The following is a 13,779-nucleotide window of genomic DNA, read 5'->3' as shown; positions in this document are numbered from 1 at the left end:
TGCATGTTGTGTGTCCCAATATGACTTTGGGGTATCTTGGTGTCAAATGAACCATAGTAGTTAAATCACCTAACACAGATGTTTTGAAACTTGCTATTCCTTCCTTTCCAAAAATGGGGCACACTGAAAACATGCACATTGAAATAGGCAGTTACCAGCACAACTGACATATCACTCCATATTTGCGCATGCAAACTGTGATTTACTCATTCCTGCAAAATACTTGCTGCCATATACACATTAACAAGATGTGACTCTATATCATCTCTATTTGATACTGGGGAGGGGAACAGGAGAGTGATTTTTGTTTAATGTCATCAAGGCAAAGGGAGCCATGACTTGAATCTCTTTTCAAATTGGAAGAGAATGACGACAGACCACAACTTCTGCAGCAAGGAAGTTGACAGCACTGCAGTATGACCAGACCAAGAAAGAAAAGGAGGCCCACAAAGATCTGAATTGCATGCACCATCATCTAATCATCAAACAGGACAATTGACTGCCAAACACCCACCATATGGGGACACTTTTAAAGCATCTTGTCATGAAAATATTTAAAAGTTTTTACATATTGGTTAATACCAGATATTGGATCAACATTACAACATGGATGGAAAAGGGAAGATGATGAACTACTTCCTGTATACTTTAAAAATCCAGTGGCATCTGAGTTTTTATAAGACCTCATTTGTTCATATACTAGTAGAATTACTGCACTGTGTCTGTACACAGAACAATCTTCCCTGCACAGAACTATGTACATGTCAAGACAATGAAGACTGTGATAACCCATGCACTCAAATCATAATGCAAAACAAGATGATCACTGTGTGGACTAGAAAGGTCACCATAACATTAAATTTGTAGAGGTATCCTTGAAATGTACCTATAGATTTTTGGTTTTACCCTTTAGACTGTTGTGAAACTCTTAAGATCAAGGAAATTCAGCTGTATGTTTTGAAATACAAAGATTCATAATGCAAATATTTCAAAGTGATAGTTTTAACAAGTTGATAAGTATCATTGTTTATCCCTATGTTAATGGCACCACCTTACAGCTCTACATCTTAAAGTAGACATAAACCTTCTCATTTATATATGGTGTGTATATAGCAAGAGGTTGCATGAAGGTGACCAATTTGGTTATATCTGTTGCTTGCATATAAAGAAATGCCCCTGAAGAACTTAAACAAAAAATTTACTTCATCGACTTCAAAACATGAAATCTGATTGCTAGAAAATAGTGCACTAAATCACTGTCCTGCTATCTAGTCTTCTACAGCTCCTCTCCCATCTCGACACTTTTTAGTCTACAAACACCTCAGAAGTAATTTAGGCCAGCCCCTTATGCTGTGGAAGGGTCGGGTCAAGTCACAAGTATCCCAGTCAGGTGTTTGTCCAACCTGTTTTTAAGATCTAGTCCACAACCTCCCTTGGAAGTCTATCCCAGAAACTACACTACTCTTACAACATTAGAACGTTTTTCCTAACAGCTAACAAATTTCCCTTGCTCCAGGATAAGTAATCATTATCTTAATTACTAATTAGATGTGCCTTCCATAGCTACAATCCTGCATGTGGGCAGCATAGCAGAAGAAAGGGGAGAGCTACAGACTGGACCTCTGGGATTTCTAGAGGAGCAGGGACACTGACCCTATCCTTGCATTCTCCAGTGCTAAGCACAACCCAGCATTTCCTTTCCAATGTGCAGCCTCCTGGCAGGGGGCAACCTGGAGAGCACAGGGAGAGGTACTACACAGCTCCAGCATCCAGGCTACCGCCTCCCCTCCCAGACCTCTGATGCAGTCCCTGCAGGCAAGCAGATTTGCAGGACTGTAGTCAGAGAATGCATATAGAATCATAAAATACTAGGACTGGAAGGGACATCGAGAAGTCATCAAGTCCAGTCCCTTGCCCTCATGGCAGGACCAAATACTGTCTAGACCATCCCTGATAGACATTTATCTAACCTACTCTTAAATATCTCCAGAGATGGGGATTCCACAACCTCCCTGGGCAATTTATTCCAGTGTTTGACTACCCTGACAGTTAGAAACTTTTTCCTAATGTCCAACCTAAACCTTCCTTGCTGCAGTTTAAGCCCATTGCTTCTTGTTCTATCCTCAGAGGCCAAGATGAACAAGTTTTTTCACTCCTCCTTATGACACCCTTTTAGATCCCTGAAAACTGCTATCATGTCCCCCCTTAATCTTCTCTTTTATAAACTAAACAAACCCAATTCTCTCAGCCTTCCTTCATAGGTCATGTTCTCTACACCTTTAATCATTCTTGTTGCTCTTCTCTGGACCCTCTCCAATTATTCCACATCTTTCTTGAAATGCAGTGCCCAGAATTGGACACAATATTCCAACTGAGGCCTAACCAGTGCAGAGTGCAGCAGAAGAATGACTTCTCATGTCTTGCTCACAACACACCTATTAATGCATCCCAGAATCATGTTTGCTTTCTTTGCAACTGCATCACACTGCTGACTCATATTCAACTTGTGGTCCACTATAACCCCTAGATCCCTTTCTGTCGTACTTCTCCCTAGACAGTCGCTTCCCATTCTGTATGTGTAAACTGATTGTTCCTTCCTAAGTGGAGCATTTTGCATTTGTCTTTATTAAACTTCATCCTGTTTACCTCAGACCATTTCTCCAATTTGTCCAGATTATTTTGAATTATGACCCTATCCTCCAGAGCAGTCGCAACCCCTCTCAGCTTGCTATCATCTGCAAACCTAATAAGCGTACTTTTTATGCCAATATCTAAAACGTTGATGAAGATATTGAACAGAGCTGGTCCCAAAACAAACCCCTGCGGAACTCCACTTGTTATACCTTTCTAGCCGGATGGTGAACCATTAATAACTACTCTCTGAGTACGGTTATCCAGCCAGTTATGCACCCACCTTGTAGTAGCCCCATCTAAGTTGTATTTGCCTAGTTCATTGATAAGAATATCATGTGAGACTGTATCAAACGCCTTACTAAAGTCTAGGTATACCACGTCCACCACTTCTCCCTTATCCACAAGGCTCGTTATCCTATTAAAGAAAGCTATCAGATTGGTTTGACATGATTTGTTCTTTACAAATCCATGCTGGCTGTTCCCCATCATCTTGCCACCTTCCAAGTGTTTACAGATGATTTCCTTACTTACTTGCTCCATTATCTTCCCTGGCACAGAAGCTAAACTAATTGGTCTGTAGTTTCCTGGGTTGTTCTTATTTTCCTTTTTATAGATGGGCACTATATTTGCCCTTTTCCAATCTTTTGGAATCTCTCCTGTCCATGATTTTCCAAAGATGATAGAGGAGGTATCTGAGCCTCTAGCTATCAGCTCCTTGAGTATTCTAGGATGCATTTCATCAGGCCTTGGTGACTTGCAGACATCTAACTTTTCTAGGTGATTTTTAACTTGTTCTTTTTTTATTTTATCTTCTAAACCTACCCCCTTCCCACTAGCATTCCCTATGTTAGGCATTCCTTCAGACTTCTCAGTGAAGACCAAAACAAAGAAGTCATTGAGCATCTCTGTCATTTCCAAGTTTCCTGTTACTGTTTCTCATTCCTCACTGACCAGTGGGTCTACCCTCTCATTGGTCTTCCTCTTGCTTCTAATGTATTTATAAAAAGTCTTCTTGTTTCCCTTTATTCTCGTAGCTAGTTTGAGTTCATTTTGTGCCTTTGCCTTCCTAATCTTGCCCTTGCATTCCTGTGTTGTTTACCTTTATTCATCCTTTGTAATTTGTCCTACTTTCCATTTTTTATAGGACTCCTTTTTTATTTTTAGATCATGCAAGATCTTGTGGTTAAGCCAAGGTGGTCTTTTGCCATATTTTTTAATCTTTCCGATGCAGCGGAATAGCTTGCTTTTGGGCCCTTAAAAATGTCCCTTTGACAAACTGCCAACTCTCCTCAGTTGTTTTTCCCCCTCAGTCTTGATTCCCATAGGACCTTACCTATCAGCTCTCTGTGCTTACCAAAATCCGCATTCCTGATATCCACTGTCTCTATTTTGCTGTTCTCCCTTCTACCTTTCCTTAGAATTGTGAATTCTAGGATTTCATGATCACTTTCACCCAAGCTTCCTTCCACTTTCAAATATCTTAAGACTGCCTGCCCTGGCTGCAGCCCAACAAACCTGCTTCCAACAGGGTCTTTCTTCCAAAAGGAACACTTTCAATAAGTGGCATGCTATTGCCAATTTCCAAATTCCATTAATATTAAAGTCAATGGGATGGATTGGTCCTGGAAAAGCATTGCTATTAATCAAAAGTCGTTAATATACAGGTTGGTATTACAGTAGAGTCTGTGTAATTGGAAGAATTGTAATCCCAATCAAAAAAACGAACAGAGAAAGAATAACCACCAACGAAGGTCAAAACAGACTAGTTGATTTTCAAGTTCAAGCCAAGCACATAAGCTCACTCACTATATTGTTTCAGTATTGCTGAAAATTAATGGAGAAGCAGCATTATTTTCCAAGAAATATTCATCCATTGGGAGTTCTATCTCCATTCCCCAAATGTTTGCCAATATCTACTAGAGTTTTATATGATTAACATACACTTTTTTTGACTGAAGCAGACTGGTGTAAAATACTATCAAAATATGCAATGTGGAGAGACCTAAGAAAAGTATTCCATTACATCTTGGAACTCGTTAAATGCTACTTTTCTCAGGCCATTCATATTATCTAGACAGCAGAATGGGGGGAGGGGGAGCGGGAGAAGAGTACTACTAGGTTACTTTTAGAAACCAGAGAGATACAGGATGGCCTTTCCTTTTTAAAAAGTCATGTCAGGTCTGTGTTCACAGGATACATGCACATACAAAGACTAGCCGGTCATGTAAAAAATGACTAACAAGATTTATTGTATCAAGACTTTTATATATAAAAGTCAAGAAAGAAAGAGAGGCAGTTTCTATGACTGTGTATAACAACTTAAACCAGTTACATTCAGTCGCATGGGACAGCTTGCAATTTGGTTAGTGTTCTTCCCATCTAATTAATAGATTATGAATTTCAGAATTCAGCTCCTATCATGATTTGGGAGTGGTTGATTAGTCTATTTTAAAAAGAGAAAAAAGTTCATGCGCAGATTTGGTTTGCTGTCATTCTTACGAAAAGCATGTCTTCCTCTGTTTTATTTTTGCTGTAACAATGTTGTAAATATGTTTTATAAAGCACTGTGCTTTCTTATACATCACTGCTAAGATTTTCACAAACTTGCTCATAGCTTTTGAAAAGCAATTTTAAGAGCAACTAACAGCTCCCACTGAAGTCAATATGTTACTGGACATTTTACACTTTTAAAGTCAGGCCCTTATTTAAGCACCAAAGTAGGGACATAGAAAGCCAACTGTTAGTCATGCAGTTTTAAAAGATTAAATCTTTAGACATTTAATCTTTGATTTTAAAAAAACAAGTTTGTCACAAAAAAATACTGACATACATATGAAAGGGTTTTTTAAAGTTATTGTAGGTATGACTACAGACCACAGTGGAGTGGACACAATGGCGTTAATGGATATTTTTAAGGTATTCCAGTGAGAAATATTCAGCTTCCATTGGTTCTTTTATACAAGGCTCTGCTGGTTTCTATTCGGTCACTCTTCCTGTTGAATGTGATTTTAAATCATGAGGGGAATTACAGATTGTAGTATAGGAAAGATACCCATATATGTTTCCATGTATTTCAATCCAGATGATGGGAGCAAGGGGAAGACCCAAGTGCTAGCTGTCTCAGACTCAACACAGATTTGGCTATGATACTACTTATAAAAAAAAGGGGGGGTGGGAATCCAAGCAAGAGCACCCCAGGAAAGATTCTGACTATCATGTATTTCTTCACCATACAATGTTAGAAACTGAGTGGGGCAGGGAGCATCATGTTCAACATCAGCTGCCTCTGAACACTCAGCAATGCTCTGTGCACTCCATGCAACTATATTATTGTGCTGCTTCGAAAGATTATGATCTTCTGAATACAGGCCTCAGTATTAATATCCATGCTTCTGTCACCTGAATACTGGTTTACTGCAATGTGCTTTAAATGCAGCTACTCCTTAAAAATAATATTAGATGCTAATTAGGGATGTAAGTGACTAGTCGAATACACCCAAGGCTTATTGGGTAATCAAGTCACTACTCGACTAGTCACTCCCCCGCACTTCCTGCCTCTGTATCACACTGTAACCCCATGGAGCTCTTACTACCTTTAAAAGGCAGAGGCACAGCACTCAAGACCCTGTGTGAGTGGGGATTGCTTCAGTCCCCTCTTGCCCTGCATTCCCCACTGCACCTCTTACTACATTTAAAAGGCAGAAGTACAGCGGGGATAGCAAGCTATCCCACATGGTAGCAACTACTCAATGGAAATTCCATCGACTACTCAATTAGCTAATTAATCGAAATTTAACATCTCTAATACTAATACCTCTGCCAAGTTCCTCCCCTTCAGAGAACCCAGGAGTAGGGCCCTACCAAATTCACAGTAATGAAAAACATGTCGCAAACCATGAAATCTGGTTTTCTGTGTGCTTTACCTTCTACTATAATGATTTTATGGGGGACACCAGTGTTTCTCAAAGTGGGGATCCTGATCAAAAAGAGATATGCAGGGAGGCCACAAGGTTATTTTGGGGTGGCAGCGTGCAGTATTGCACTGCCTTCAGTGCTGGATGACTGGAGAGCTGTGGCCATTGGCCCAACTGAAGGAAGCACGCTCCCAGCAGCAACATAAAAGTACTGAACCATGACACACTTGCTTCTGCATTGCTTCTGGCAGGGGCTCTGCCTTTAGAAGGGGGTTCTTGGCCAGTTGCTGCCTCTCTCCAGCTCTCAAGTCAACTTCAAATACTAGCAGTAGCACAGAAAGGTGGCAGTACCACTACACCCACTCAGGGGCGGATGAGAGTGCCGCAGGGTCCCGGGCAGCGAAATTTCATGGGGCCTCCCCTTTGACACAGCGCATGCGCGGGGCCTCAGGAAGTGCGGGGCCCGGGGCAGCCGCCCCGCTCGCCCTGCCCTAAATCCGCCGCTGCACCCACCCATCTCCTTTTTTAATCAAGATCTGTAACACCATGAAATTTCAGATTTAATAGCTGAAGTCATTAAATATATTATTTTTTAAATCCTATAACCATTACATTGACAAAAAATTATTGCAAATTTGGTAGGGCCCTACCTAGGAGCCTTGATCTGTACTGTCTACCAACTGACTAATGAATGACAGTTAAAGGTGCTGGTTTTTATCTATAAGTGGTTTAATAGCTAGTGGGGAGACTATTCTGTCTCCTCATATACTACAGGAACTTGTCAGTTAATGTTCAAGTTAATAACTCCCTGTGTTAGATAAAGTGATTGTATTCTTTACCATTTAAGGTGAAGGATACACTACTTTATTATGAACTTTTCCTGAAGATCTGCCAAAGCAAAGATCTAAAAAATAAAATGACTATATCTACACAGAACACTTTATCTAGTTATTATGAAAGTGTAAATATTAATAGTGATGACCTATGTGAAATTGCCTTGAGCACACACAGAAAAAGTAAGTTTAATACAGCACACATAACTGTACCTACATGAAGGTTCACACTGAATTGTAGTTTTCAGAGATGTGATTAAGTTGCTCAGACCAAACACGGGGGAATTGCAATAAACGTTTTAATTGAGGTGTAACAAGAGCTTTGAGGTTTGGGTGAAGACAATTTTAAAATCACCCTGCACTATTAGAAACCACCACATACCTATATGTTTTGCTACTTCAGAGAGACTCACACTAGTCTAATTTAGCTAAACTGAAACACAGAAAGTTAAGCCACAAAACTAGTTTCTTAGAATTATTTCAATTTTAACCTGAGTCTCTAGGCAAGAATTGGAAGGTCAGGAAGGTGAGAGAATGACTCTCAGAAGTCTTTAAAAAAAGCCAAAATACAACAGACTAGCAACAATGAAGACAACAGTACTAGCAACGATAGTGGTTTGTGTGATGAGCACACCCATCCACTGGTAAGCTGATTACTTATGATACTTGTGGTTTAATTAAACTCAAACTTTGTCAGGGAGGAGATATTTGTTTCTGTCCTAAAATACTTGATTACTAACCTGCCATGTAAGTGCTCTCAAAATATTTTGTTTCCTTCCGGTAACAGCATGACAAGATAAGAATCACTGTGTGGTTTTCCAACACCTGCATTGTAGTCTTCCAGAGATTGTAAAGTATTAAAGTTACAATTTACACTAGTAGTGAGAGTGCAACACTGTAACAAAGTATAGAAACAAGAGTATATTGGGGAAATAGTTCTTAAAATGAACTTCAACACAATACCATTGCATTAATCAATTTACAATAACTGCTAGTTTATTGCTGAGTCCAGTACTCTAAGGATGTTAAAGCAGTTAAGCAGTAAACAATACCACTTAACAGGTTAACCATTTTAACCTAGGTCCTGCCACCCAGCCCAACCAATCACAGCTGTGGGGTCCCACTTCTGGCCCTACTGACACCATGGGGTCCTGTAGCCCAGCCCACTAGCCCCACCATTCCTGGGGCTGATGAGGCTAACTGCTGCCAGAGTTAACTGGCAAAGGCCAGTTAACCAGTAAACAGACTGGTAAGTCTCATATTTACTGGGATAATTACCAGTTAGCATCCCTCTTTATTACCCTGTTCCCCTCTCTCTCTCCCAAAACTAAGTGGCTCTTCATTCTGGCACCTAAAGAGCAGAGTATAAAAGTGGTTCCCAACTTTTTTGATACCAGGGACTGACAAACCCATTCACAAACTTTCGGCAGACTGGTAACATTTTATTTGCATATTCAATGCATATCCAGTGCCTGCCCTGCCCCCCTCACCTAGCCATGCTCTGCCTCCCAGTTGCCAGCATTGCGCCTGCTCTAAGGCTGACATGCCAGGCTCCCCTCAGCCCTCCCGCCATTCAGCAAAAAGCTCTTCTATGTCCGGGAACAGACTGCGCCCTGGACCTGCTGGGCCTGGCGACAGCCCAGCCATGACACATGCAGAGGATCTACAGTGTCTGTGGCACAAGCCACAAGGGCAGGCACACATTTCTGGTGGCTTGAGAGTTCCTCCCCAGACCGTTAACAGTCAGGACCTAGAGGAGCAGGGTCACTCAGCCCACATGCGTCACAGGCTCATGGCACCCACCCAACAGCCGGTGGTACTAGCCCCCCTGACACCCACTGGCTTGAGTAAGGGAGCCCTGGCTCCCCCCACACAACTCAAACCAGTGCTGCTGGCTGCAGTGTCCCGGAACACTGGGAAAGCAGCCAGACATGTGGTGCAGGCTGGAGCCGGCAGGGAAGACCCTGTAGGGCAGGGGTTCTCAAACTTTGTGATACCGTGATCCCCCTCTAAGTTGCTCACAACCCTGTTTGAGAAACGCGGCTGTAGGGGAAGCTGCGCTCTCCTAGAGGTGTGGAAGTTGCAGTCATCCAGCGCAGCTCCCCGGGGCCTCTAACCTGATTCTCCTTGGTATCTTTAAAGGCATGGCTGCAAAAGCTCTGCTCCCTGGTCCTAAACATGCCACACTCAATGAAAAGAACTCGGGGCAGCCGCCCGCCATGCAGCCCGCTGGCTAGGCCATATGGCTGCTACCAGAGCTGAAATCAAGGCCATGATGAGGCTGCCCCAGTAGGGGCAACCTCACCACAGCCCAGCTCCAGACACAGCACATGGGGCAGCCCACAGTGCCACTCACAATGGGAGGAGAATTTTCAGTGTGTGCACAGGTGCACACCTCATAGAAAATGGAGCTCTGCAGTGGGTGGGGAGCTGGGGAAGTGGCCAGTCAGAGCACTGTGGCCCAGCAGGCAAGGGTTCATGACTTGCCACTGGTCCGTGGACCGGTGGTTGAAAACTGCTGATGTACAGGACACCTAAAGTAAATATTTGTATCAACTGACTACTTTTTTACTATTTAGATATCTAAATCCATGAAAATGTTATGAAAAAATTTATAAAACAACAGTAGAGTTTTGGAGAAGCATGGTACATGCAAGATGATTGTGTCTTTTTTAAGTTACCACAGATTAGACTCACGGTACAAAATGATAATTTGCTATGGTGTACATCTTTTCTAGTTGTCTGATCCTAAATAGGCTCAGACTCAAGAGTGATTTCTTTTTCAGTCTCTACAACTGAAATCTATGTATAGCTGTTGCGTCTGCAACCTGTTATTCTCAACAATCTACCAAAATCCAGTTTGATGATCTATTGTCAAAGGCTTACTTCATTTCTTTTGTTAGGTCTCCACAATGGTGCCCTGCTCTCAAATGAGTCTGAGGGCATTTTATCTGAAGAGACATTGCTGGCTCTGGCAGTATCATTTTTTAATAATTAAGAGAAGGAAATGTGCATTTTCTGGGTGACTGATTATGATTTATTTTGTCTAAATTCTGTACTTTTAAGAATTTGTTACATTTGCCTAAAATAGCACTATAACAGATCAAACTCCAAAATAAATAGATGTCTCACAGGTGCAGCTTAGGAATGTTAAATATCAGTTAACTCAATAGTCGAGTAACCTCATGAATTCTTATCAGTTAGTCAACTATTCTATAATCCCCAGAGGCAGGGCCGGCAGCCAGTACACTCTGGCTCCACTACCAAGGAGCCCCCTTCCACTCTGCACAACTGCCTCTGTATCAGAGGCAGCAGCGTGGTGTGCCAGGCGAGAGCTGGGCCGCAAGGAGGGCCAGTTTAAAAACCAGCTCCCATTGCAGACTTGCCACCTGTCACCCTGTACTACTGCCTCTAATAAAGAGGCAGCAGAGTGGGGTGGCAGCAGACTGGGCTGAGCTGTTCAACCCAGCAGGAGCCAGAACTAAGCTGGGCTGCCTACCCGCCTGGCTCCTAATACACTTTAAATGCAGAGCCACAGTGCTGGTAGGTCCCCAACCCATCACAAGCCAGAACTGAGCTGTTGGCCAGCCTGCTAAAAAAAAATTACTGACAAGGGGGAAAGGAGGGAGTCGTGTGTAATCTATAACATTAACTGAAAAGCTTTTGCTTATCGGTTAATCAACTACACTATTACATCCCTAATGCAGCTGTACCCATGCAATTTAGATAGTATCTGCTACTCTTTCAGATAGGTTAATTTTAAAAAAAAATCATGCATAGTAATAAAGCTTAGAATTTTGTCTATACAATTGAATAGCTTTTATTAAATGGGACCTGCTACTATAGTTAAGTTTGCTGAAAAGGTGCTGGATTGTTTTTGGTTCTGTTTTGTTTTTAAATCCAGATGCCTCTGCTAGTTTTATCAGAAATTGTAATGTATATTTATTGCCATGCTAAGATCTAGGTATCACCATTAAGCCACCACAACTACTACAAATAAACTGCAGTTGTAAAAGCCGCAAACTGTGTTTGGATATAAATACCTTACAATCAAAATAAAGTGTAAGAAGTGGGGAAGGGGTGGGAGATGAAACATGTGGCCACATGTTTCCTTAGCTTAGGACCTACTTGATGCCAGAGTTTGAACTGGGCTTTGAAAGTGTCTTTCTTCTCCACCTCCTTCCCCCACCAGGAAGCCTGTCAAAACAAGCCATTTCTCTCAGTCCCCGTTTCAGTGTCCATTGAAAGCAGTCCCAGGCTAGATTCAGCAGCCTCTCACACAGCACCTAACAGAGATTATTTACTTTGTTACCAAACCCTAGAGAGCGCCCAGGAAACAATGTTTCACCCTCAGTGCACAGGCTTTCTCCTGATGTCCCTGAGGTGCAGGCACCGGCCGAGAGGGAGCCAGTCTGGTGTAGGAATTGGGGCGGGTTGGTCCCAACAGCTATTTCGCTCCGCTTTGCCCCACCACTACTGGAAACAGGCCCTCCAGTGTGAAAAGCCCGCAAGGCGCCAAGCAGGCGACAGCTCCCCTTGGAGAAGGCCAGAAGCCCCTCGGGATGCGGGGACCTTGTTATGCCAGCGACACCAGCCAGGGAGGTCCCACGCCGCCGCCCGAGGCCACAGTCGCCTTCAGTTGTGCGCAGACCCTGCCGGTGCGCCAGGCAACGATGCCCTGGGGAGCGCCCTGCTTGGAGAGAGTGGGCGGGGAAGACGGGCAACCGAAGGCAGCCGCTCCTCGAAAACTACGATCACGGCTGTGCTGTGACTGTTAAGAGGCCGGGAAGCGCACCCTCCCGCACCAGAGAGTAGCATCGGGCAAAAGGAAAGTGTCAGTCCCGAGGGGCGCCCTCTTACTCCCCCGTAGCCCAGCCGCCAAGCGGCGCTCGCCTATTAAAGACACAGGTGAACTCAGAGGGCGCAAGGGGGGGAGGGTGTTCAAACTGCCCTGCTCGGGGAGCGGGAACTGGCGCTGCGCGCAGCCCGGTGGCACTGCAGGGGAACTCTCCCAACAGCCACCCCGAGCTGTAAACAAAGCAGCCCAAGCCAGGGCCCGCTCCATAGACACGGCGCTCGCGCTGCCTTGTTTACAGCGGGTCGCGCGGCGGCGGTTCCCCCTAACGTTCTATTTCCGTTGGAAGCAGACGGGCTGCCCAGCCCATTCGTGAATGAGTCCCCCCCACACACCCCCGCGCCAAGTTACCTACCCCACCGATTAAAGCGTTTCTCGCTCCACTACTCCACCACCGCTGAGAACTCCCGCACTCCACAGCACCCCGGGCACTACGGCCCCTTTAAGGACTAGTCCGATAGGAACAGATTGGTAAATTAAATCTCCAGCGGCGTCTCCCCCGGCTTTATCCTGATTGCTCCTTCCCTCTCTCGATAACTCGACGGTCCGGCTCCGTCCTCCCGCCTCCTCTCCCTCCCCATTGGCAAACAGCTCTCAAACAGGAACAAACACTAATTGGTGAAAGTGGGTAACATTCCTCCCCTCTTACTCATCCTGATTGGTTCCTAGGGTCAATCCCTCCCTGAGGCGGCCAATCGTCTCAACCAATCACTCCGCCATGTGGCGGCTATGCTCTTCCTATTCGTTACGTAGACTAGCTTCCTGTGACACTGATTGGCCAAGACGAAAGTCGGTCGACTACGGGAAGCGCTCAGACAGTTCAGAGTCCGCCCATGTCTTTGTGCACTGAAGGAGGCTGGGAAATGAGCTTCTAACGAAAAATGAGTGCCTAGCCCTTTAAATTTCTTCTGAAGTGCTAGGGACTGTATAACAAGTCTTATGCTCCAAGCACAGCCCCGGCCAACCTACTAGACTAGTGGCCACCAACCAGTAGATAAGGATCTACCCATAGATCTTCGAGCTTCTCACAAGTGATCCTGACTGGTTTGGACAGGAAGCTATTAAGTGCTGGCACTTCGTTTGCCCTTCCACCCACTGTCACTGCTCCTGCTCTCTGCCTTACAGCTGCCCCCCTGGGAGCCTCCTTCTTGTTCTGTAAGGTGTGGGATGGAGAAGAGGCAGCGCTGATGTCAGGGTGTCCCTCCTGTCCCCACTCCTGTACCCCACTCATTCTCACAAACACACACCGTCCTTCACTCTCATCTCCTGATCCAAAATGTACATGGGGGTTATTACTTCTTTTACTGCTTGCAAAGTGGGTTAGTTTTGATATTTGACTGGTTTGTGAATTTCATAATGCTCATTTCTCTCTTACACTTAAATGTAATTCTTTGAGTAGTGAATTCTAAAATGCCTAACCTGTCGGGCTGGAGTAATTATCCCTGTGGTAATTGCTGCTCCTGGAAGTAGCTGGCATGTCTCTGCCGCCCCTGAGAAAGGCAGAGCAGGAAGTTTCCATATGCTGTCCTTGCATACAGACACC

The 13,779-nt window shown here is 44.1% G+C and overlaps 1 protein-coding gene across 3 annotated transcripts in view; it reads right to left on the bottom strand.

The window, feature by feature from the left end:
• FRYL (FRY like transcription coactivator) overlaps nucleotides 1-12,822 on the bottom strand; it is a 389,109-nt gene extending 376,287 nt beyond the window's left edge. For 2 of the 3 annotated variants that reach the window (XM_075930453.1, XM_075930452.1), the window contains exon 1: nucleotides 12,592-12,822. The gene's annotated coding sequence lies outside the window, so the exon portion shown is untranslated. Of the gene's footprint in view, nucleotides 1-11,509; nucleotides 11,668-12,591 lie in introns of all 3 variants that reach the window. The other variant, XM_075930454.1, reaches the window with a different exon arrangement.
• Nucleotides 12,823-13,779: the final 957 nt, after the last annotated feature.

This window comes from Pelodiscus sinensis, chromosome 5 (genome assembly GCF_049634645.1).
Source record: "Pelodiscus sinensis isolate JC-2024 chromosome 5, ASM4963464v1, whole genome shotgun sequence".
Lineage (NCBI taxonomy): Eukaryota > Metazoa > Chordata > Testudines > Trionychidae > Pelodiscus > Pelodiscus sinensis.
This window is presented reverse-complemented; position numbering and strand designations above follow the sequence as displayed.